At 39.0% G+C, this 9,754-nt stretch overlaps 1 long non-coding RNA gene across 1 annotated transcript; it reads right to left on the reverse strand.

Annotated features, from left to right (window-relative positions):
* Positions 1-917: 917 nt before the first annotated feature.
* On the reverse strand, positions 918-1,806 carry LOC131155287 (uncharacterized). The gene is made up of 3 exons (XR_009136778.1): positions 1,440-1,806; positions 1,131-1,260; positions 918-1,041 (listed from the first exon to the last, which is right to left on the reverse strand). It is a non-coding gene; the product is annotated as an uncharacterized LOC131155287 (long non-coding RNA).
* Positions 1,807-9,754: the final 7,948 nt, after the last annotated feature.

Here is a 9,754-nt window from a genome sequence, read left to right on the forward strand (position 1 = left end):
CTGGAGCAACTAATGATGAGTTGTGTAATGAGTTTGCCAAATGCATGCAAAGTGAATTTGAAATGAGCATGATAAGTGAACTTAGTTTCTTCTTAGGGTTACAAATTAAGCAAGCCAATTATGGAACCTTCATATGCCAATCTAAATATATCATGGATTTGCTAAAGAAATTCAATATGGAAGATTGCAAAATTCTTGGCACACCTATGAACCCTTCCATTAAGCTTGATAAAGATGAGCAAGGAATCCCTGTTGACGTAAAATTGTATCGTGGCATGATTGGGAGTCTCCTATATCTCACTGCTAGTAGGCCTGATATTATGTTTAGTGTATGTATGTGTGCTAGGTTTCAAGCTGCTCCTAAGGAATCTCACTTAAAAGCTGTCAAACGAATCCTTAGGTATCTAGTTGGGACTATAGAATTAGGCTTATGGTACCCTAAGCATACTACCTTTGAGATTGTTAGTTACACTAATGCTAACTTTGCCAGTAGTAAGGTTGATAGAAAAAGCACTAGCGGCACTTTTCATTATTGAGGACAATCTCTTGTTTCTTGGTTCTCTAAGAAACAAAACTCAGTTGCATTATTTACAGCCAAAGCTGAATACATTGCGGCTGGAAGTTGTTGTACCCAAACTCTTTATATGAAACAACAACTTGTGGTGATAAGCAGTAAAATATTAATCATGTTCAATTTTTCCAAAACAACTGACTCTAACTAATATTTTACTGCTTATCACCACTACTACCTCGACTATTACTTCTAAAGATTCAATTTGTCCAACACACGGAACAAAATCCAGAAACTATATAGAAGTCATGCATGCTGTGCTCAGTCATTTTAACCCCCCACTCCATCCCCCCCCCCCCCCCAAAAAAAGTTTATCCAAGCCATTCAACAGAAGAACATGAAGTTGCACACATTTTCTTGTAATTTTGGCAACTGAGGGACAGGAACTGCCCCTGCAGTTGTCATCCCACCATGTCTTGAAAATGTTTCGGATGCCTCTTCAAACTTTATGAATTGTCCCACCTGCGTGGCTGCCAAATGAGCATAGCATATCATGAGTTGACAAAAATAGATGTTTTTACATAAGTTGAGTTCAAACAAGTCACATTTTCAGACATACCCATTAACCCACAAGTCCAATTCCACTTCATTCTCTCCTTCCCCATTGATTACACTGCCTTATCTTCTCCTCGTCTAACAAATGGAAACTTAAGCATCTTCAAACTTCATGAATTGTTCCACCTGAGCAGCTGCCAAATGAGCATAGCATATAATGAGTTGATAGGTTCAAATAGAGCATTTATAAGAAGTTGAAGGCACACGAGTATATCCACTACCAACATGCAATACACATCAACTGCATCCACCATGCAGGAGGCATTCTAGACTAGCATGATTTAACATGAAACTCAATTTGTGATCATAATACCTTATAATCAATTAGAGGAGCCTCCCACATCATCTTGTCCAGATTGGCACATCCTTTCCTCTAACCGTGCGGTCCTATCTATCAAAGCTTGCATCTGGGCTCAAATGATGGAGAGGTCTGATCTTAGTTCTGCGTTCTCCATAGCGATCTTCTGCATCTGTCGAGCCATCTCCTGTTTATCACACTCGGCCTGTCGACGCTGTCGTTCCATATCTGCACGAGTCGCCGTACCCATGGATGATGATGCTGTTGGGGCGTAGTATCCACTTCAGAGACCTTTCACCCAGCCCCCCGCTCGTTGCCTAAGCACCTGGGAAGTGATTTCGAAATCTGTCATATGCGGACTCCCCCCTGAAACAGGTGCATCCCTCAACTCGACCATCTGTGCCTAATTTCAATCATGAAAATGATAAAAAGGAATAAGTAAGACTACAACTTTGATGTTTTGAATAAAGTAATAAACTAAATCTTTTGCTTCACTTACATGTCGATCCTGCGCACCCTCGCACCATCCCCCCAATCGCCGTTGGTGTGTTCTTTGATATAGATCCGGCAGGGTTTCCTCTGTGCCAGTCTCGAGATCACGCTACATTATTATATAAGTCATCATTAGTATTATGTCATGTAATGGTCAGATAATTTTATATATAGTAATTACCTGGTGATGATTTACAAATAGCCTCGATTCACCGCAATGCATCATAGGGAGTTTGCTGCGGTTCGCAGCATTTGTTTCACATATGGCTTGCAAGGAAGATGTCATAATGACATATTAGCGACATTATTGTGAAAAATTAGTGATTAGAATACAAACACATCACCTGATAGTGCGGGTCGTGGAAATGGCGACACACCACGTCCCAATCTTCTTGGGATATCTTATCGTATGGCCGCGCTTCTGCTTCATCTCCTATCGCTTGAAAATGGGAGCGCATTTTCGAGCGATAGCTCTTAAATTTATTACACAATTGGACGTCAAACGCCCTCCTCACATGGTCATCCTTGAGGATGTCCATATCAAACTCCTCCTGCATATATAGGTAATATAATTACAATGTTAGACAGTTGTTAATTGGCTAGTATATTAAAAGTTAAAAAAAAACATTTAAATTAAAAACAGCTATATAGGGTTGGGGAACTTACAAAAATGCGCATGTAAAGGACCCTGCGCTGCTTCTGAGTCACCTAGGGCCAGCTGAATGCCGTGACTGGAGTATACTGTCGGCATATAATGTCGAGCTCCCTCGTCCACGCAATGCACCAATTGTTTAGCGGGGCGGTGTATCCTGGAGGAATTTCGATCCGAATCCGCTGTTTAGTCCTATCCAGGTGCTTCTTCAGCGACATGTTCTTTGCTGCACCATGGCCTGACCTGATCTTGGACGTAGATGATGAAAGTAAAGTTAATTTAAAAACAACATTATAATCATACACGTGAATAACTTTCGTCAATAGTTGACCTGTAAATAAATGAATCATATCCATACCAACACTGCTCATGACAGTCGGCAACTCACCCTACGTGTCAGTCCCATAAGTGGTATCCATGTCTGGCTGAGGTGCCAATGGCTCAGACAATGGTGCCACCGCATCAGAACCGATGGGCTCCGCCGGTCTCGAGGATGTCAGATCATCCTCATGCGATGTAGTAGTGTGCCTAAAAGGAAGTCTCCTATGACGATCTCCTGGTGCCATATCTGCAAATAATTAGACAAGTAAATATAAGAATAACAAATTTTTAAGTTATTTACACATGTCAGATACATAGTGACAAAAATAGACAAGTACATATATGAAGTACGAATATTAGATGGATGCAGCAGACATCTATTTTTAAGTTATTTACATATGTCAGATACATAGTGACAAAAATAACATGCTTACCCCCCTATACGTCCTCAATATTCGTATTATCCTCACTTTCTAATGTGTCTTCCTCTTCACTACAGTACTTGACCCCTGTTTCATCTTCCCCATCAGTTTCCTCATCGTCAATGAAGTGAACGTCTACACAAGGTTCAATTGTAATGTCAGCAGCTCCTACGTGTTCTGCCCTAGCACCATCCCTATGCAATGGTATAGGATTAGCGCCTTCTTCGACAACATCTATTTCAGATTGCGCTACTGCGTGGACAGATGGCTCATCTTGTTGGAATGCAGTCTCACTGGAACTCATCTCACTATCTGCCACTTCTGTAATTGTGTACAAACTTCGGGGATGAATCTTTTGGGCCACAAGCCATTCACCCTTCAATTTGGTGTCTTTAAGGTAAAACACTTATTCTGCCTGCGATGCAAGCATGAAAGGGTCATTTTGATACCAGATCTTGCTAAAATTGACACTAGTGAAGTAGACATTGGTGTTTATCTCAGTATTTTTATTGCCGATGTCCTACTAGGTACACTTGAACAGGTGGACGACTCTGTTTACTCCATAGCTAAGCTCTATAATGTCATCCAACACACCAAAGTAGTCAATATCTTCATCTCCTTCTGTTCCTAGCACCGCAACCCCACAATTTTGGGTTCTTCTATGCAGTTCGAGGGACTTTGTATGAAATTGTAACCTGTTAACAATGCAACCACTGTAACGGTTAACTCTTTGATCAGGGCCACATGCCAACGCATACAAATCTTTACTTGTCATTGGTTCCTTATTGTAAAACATGACTTTCATTTATTAAATAAATAGGAATTTAGAAGAATACCGTCAATAGTGAAACCATACATTGCTTCTAGCTGAAGCAGTTTTTTTTACTTACACAACTCCCAAACTAATTAATAAATTCCTTCTTATGTCTTTCGTCAACATTCCATTCATTTTGGGTTAGGAGTTCAGCTTTATGTTCGCTATATGCAATAGTAGTACATGTTAATGTCAAGTAAGTATATAATAATGCATATGTAAATACAATGCAAAGTAAGGAGTTTGGAACAACGTACTCGATATATGGAACAGTTTCATCACAATTGTTGAGGACGTAAAAATGAGCCTTTTCTAGGTCGTCCATGTCAATGAAATCGTAAACTCGTGCACTGAGAGGCCGAACATTTTCTCGAAATATAGAGCTCCTTGGTTCTTCATCTTCGGCATTAATAGCATGAATGTCCGCATTTTGCTCATCACGAGTGAATATTGTGTCAATATCATGTAGATACATTGAGCAAAATGCAAGACATTCATTGTCAATGTATGCCTCAATGATTGAACCTTCCAGCCGTGCCTTATTGTGCACGTACCCCTTCAAAATGGACAAGAACCTGTGCATTTTACGTAGCATATTATAGACTTGTAGACACAATGAAGAAAACAAAATTCAAACAGGGAAATCACGTGACCATTATACAAGGAGTTTATATTTTACCTCTCAATAGGATACATCCAACGATATTGAACCGGTCCTCTAATTATGGCCTCCCTTGGTAAATGGACAACTAGGTTGACCATCACATCGAAGAATGCTGGAGGATAAATTTTCTCTAGCTTGCATAGTATGATCACGATGTCATCCTCTAACCGTTCAAGTACGTTTACGCTCAATTTTTTTGAGCATAACTGCCAAAAAAAGAATCCCAGCTCAATAAGCACCGAGCGAACATCTTCAGTCAAGTGTCCATAAAGGAAAATGGGTAGAACCCGTTGTAGAAGGGCGTGATAGTCATGACTTTTCATTCCTAGCATCTTCCCTTCCTTCGTGTTTATGCATCAAGTTATGTTCAATGCATATCCATCGGGGAACTTTACTGATTTTAACTAGTTGAAGAATTTATTCTTCTCATCCTTCGAAAATGTGTAACAAGCTGATGGCATGAGAATTTTGTCCCCATCACGAAACAAGTGTAGCTTAGGTCGTATTCCCATGTCTTCCATATCTCGGCGAGCATTTGTGGTGTCCTTTGTCTTCCCATTTTTATAAAACAATGTACCAATGACATTCTCACAAATGTTCTTTTCGATGTGCATGACATCCATGTTGTGGTGTAGTAGAAGATCTTTCCAATATGGTAACTCAAAGAAGATGCTTCTCTTTGTCCAATTCAACTTCCACTCAACGTGTTTTCTTTTTCTACTAGTCTATGGTTTCCCAAATTTCACATCTCCAATCAACCTGAGCTGGTTTAATATCTCTTCCCCATTTAGCCGCTTTGGCGGCGACCTTCGTTTAGGTTTTCCATTGAAACTTCTGACGCCACGAGTCCTCCAAGGATGTCCAATTCGTAGAAAACGGCGATGACACATAAAGCATAACTTGCGGCCATGCTTCAAGGATAAGGACTCAACATCCTTGTTACATACTGGGCATGCTAAGTAACCTTTTGTGCTCCAAACTGACAGGTTGTTATATGCGGGGAAATCATTAATTGTCCACAAGACTGCAGCATGCATCCGAAATGTTGTCCTGGTTTGCACATCAAATGTTTCTACTCCTTTTTCCCATAATTCTTTCAACTCGTCAATTAACGGACGCAGGTAAACATCAATATCATTACCAAGTGCTCTCGGTCTGGGAATCAGCAGAGATATATAAATGAAAGGTTCTTTCATACATCACCATGGTGGCATATTGTATGGCATCATTATAACTGGCCACATGCTATATGAGTTGGTCATGTTACCGAAAGGATTGAACACATCTAAAGCAAGGCCAAGTCTGATGTTGCGAGGATCACTAGCAAACCACAGATGCATTTTATCAAATTCAGCTCAAGCTTCGGAGTCCGCTGGATGGTTAAGGGTGTTTCCATCTTGAAGACGTTTCTCTTGATGCCATCTCATATCTATAGCAATCTTTTTGCACATATACAATTGTTGCAGTCGCAGGATTAATGGACAATATCGCAAAAAAATATTAGGAATCTTTTTACCCTTCTTCTGATTAGTTCTATACCTTGATTCACCACATTCTGGGCACTCGTTTGCATTTTCATGTTCACCATAAAGAGTGCACAATCATATCTACACGCATGTATTAGAGTGTAACCGAGGCCCAATTCACGCATATATGTCTTCACCTCATAAAAAGACTTGTGAAGTGTTTCACCTTCCGGCAATGCTGCCTTAATGAGGCTTAAATGCATGTTGAATGCACTCTAAGATAACCCATGCATTGTCCTTGCATGAAGCTACTTTATTAGAAACTCTAATTTTGAGAAACTTTTATAGTTTGGATATAGGGTCACCAGTGCATCTCTCATGAGATTAGCAAATGGTTTACCGAGTCGATTCAACGTAGTAGGATCGCAAGGTATGGTACCCGCTAAAGTAGTTTCATCACCAGTACGCGACACACTGACATCACCCTTGTCCACTGCAATCGCCTTTTGCAATTCACCTAACATTTCGATTAACCCTTCCGAACGTGTATCACCACCTAATATATTTGCCCCCTCATCTTCATCGTCACTTAAATTATAGCTCTGAACTGCATAATCTTCACCGTGAAACGCCCATCTTGCGTACCTTTTCTCCATTCCAAAGTCTAACAAATGTGAATGGACCAGATCAATGTGTTTGAATGTTATGTTTTAACATTTCTTACAAGGACACCTTATTCTACTGGCTCTGTCTACACGAGGACGTGCGAACTCTATGAAATCATGTACCCCTTTCACGTATTCTAGCAAAAACCTACCCCGAGTGTTCATCCAACTCTTATCCATGTTCATTAATTACCCTATAATATGTTCAAGTAAATGATGTTCATTATATTCTCATCATGTTTATCATGCATGCATCGTGAATCCTATAATCAATCATCACACTCTAAAGGGTACGGATCTTATCCCATTCAGGAATGTTGCATTTACATTGCGATCAATCACTCAAATTCCTTCGTCGTAGTCATTATAAATTTCGGCAGCATCTCCCCATGGCTCTCCAAGTACACGATATGGGGGAAGTGAAAATTTGGCTAGTTTTCCATCACTAACAAATTTTCACGACACTCCACTATGCACCCAGAGAACACAAGTAGAGATGCGCTCGAAATATATAATGACAATTGACAAAGCGTAAATGATGACAACAATGTAAATACAACTTCCTGAACTGTTCACATTGGACAATCCAAGAATGGTTGAAAAACAAACATTACTAATCGTAAGTGAAACAAATAATTAACATGTTCAAGTGATTATTAGTCAACATAGTATGACTAATAATCAATTGAAATATAACAATTGATTTGCCTCACATGTACGATTAGGAATGAATGTATAGTAATCATTCTTGGATGGGTCTAAGCTTCAATGAATACATGAAATGACAGTAATTAAATGGCAGTTCCAGTATCTCCCAAAATATAGGTAGAAATCAAATGATTCATGCATTTTCGTTAATTTTAGAGGCAATACAATATTGATAGACACATCGAAGCACACGTACAACCATTCAAAAGCATGGTAAAACAGAATGCAATAAAAAACAAATAACAAAAAAGAAATAAAATAAAAGCACAAGGGTGCATGAGCACAGTACATAAGCAAAAGAGAAAGTGCATAAAAATATCCCAAGCATCTAGTCTATCCTAATCAAAGTCTAAATCAAAATCGGAACTGCCCGAGGCTCCCTTCGCGGAGGCATTAGCCAATAAAGAGGAAATCCTACGATTTAAGTTCAAAACAAAACTTTTTTCAGAGGGGCATACTTAACAATAAAATTAGGAGAAAATATTCACACCTTCTTATTAAAAAAGTTCAACATAAATCTAATTTTAAAACTCATTTACAAAACCAAGTAAAATTATTAGTTACTTGTTCATGTGAGCGCTTCATTCTAGTTATTATATACTTTTAAACACCTTACAACTGTTTTCATCATATACTCAAATCTAACTTTTTCTTTCTAGCAGCTCCTTTTTCATGAGGCCAATGGAGAAGAAATAAGTTGAACTCTAGTCATACTCCTCAAACTTTAAATTTGAATAAGTTAATTAGTTTGCCTGTGTGGTTGGTGAAATTATTTTATGTTTTTGGCATATTGTACTGTTCATTCTTTAGTTTGTTTTCTAACTATTTAATTATTTTTTATATTCTCTTTTTAACAAATTTAATTATTGATCAATGTTACTATTAGTGTATCCAAATGGTGTTTAAGTATCTAATTTGACAAAATCAGGTGTCTACAATAATATATTAAACACAACAATCATACTATTTTATTAAGTACAATAAATCACATTAAGTTAATACTAAACAGTTCCTTAAGAACATAAGCAATATGAGAAAATGATAGTATAGTAGCAAAAATATAAAATGCAATGAACGACATAAGGACATGTACAACAATTTAAATTTAATTTTTTAATTAGAATTGAAAGCATATTTGAATAAAGAGCAAGCCTCGTATCATTTAGAATCTTCCTAGGCCAAATTATAGCACCAAACCAGTCATCAATCTTTATAATATATTTATATCCCTTTATTGTCAATAAGTGCAAACCTGTATCAACACCAAACCACCATCCTAACTATTAACTTTGCTTTGTTTTTTGTGCAATACATTTATTTTGTACTAATTTATTAAAAAATTAATTTTCTATTTTAAATAATATTGAAGCTCAAGAAAATATAATATAATAAAGACACTAAGAAATCACAAGATGAATACAAGATAAAATTGAGTTGACCATATCAGATAAAATAAAATTCAAACAATTCCAAAGAAGTGAGAAATCAGGAAAACATTGAAACATATAAATCAATTTAGGAGCCAAGTCATATTCAAATGGCAGCGCGACTGGGGCTGCGGTTCCAAGTGCAGCCTAAGGCGGGATACCCGACGGCAATCAACTAGCCCGGTAGCAGTGGTGTGGCTGGGGCTGCGGCTCCAAGTGTAGCTTGAGGCAGGGTACCCAATGGCGATGAACTGGCCAGGTAGCGGCGGCGCAGCTGGGGCTGCAGCTATGAGTGCAACCAGAGGTCAGGGACTTGATGGCGAGTGGCGGGTAGCGGTGTGCTATGAGCCGAGACAGAGGAACGTCAGGGAGTTCAAGCAAATGACGAAAGAGGAGGAGTGGCTCGGGTAGGAGGCTACTTGCAGACGACCAGAGGGGAGAAGGGATTTGGGTGACGACTGCGGTACCTGCTGAAGGCAGCCGGAGGAGGAAGGAAAGGAGGGGAAAGAAGGGAGGAGGGAAAGCCAAGGGAAAGAAGGAAGAGAGAAAGGAGATCGCAGCGGCGCGTAGACGAGTGGGAAAGGAAAGGGAAATGAGGGAAGAGAAGGAAGATTAGGGCAAAATTTATTAAAGGATTAATAGTGAGGAATCCATAACCGTCACTACTAGTAGGGCAATAGTGACGAATTAATAAATTCA

Source organism: Malania oleifera, chromosome 5 (assembly GCF_029873635.1).
Source record: "Malania oleifera isolate guangnan ecotype guangnan chromosome 5, ASM2987363v1, whole genome shotgun sequence".
Taxonomy (NCBI): domain Eukaryota; kingdom Viridiplantae; phylum Streptophyta; class Magnoliopsida; order Santalales; family Ximeniaceae; genus Malania; species Malania oleifera.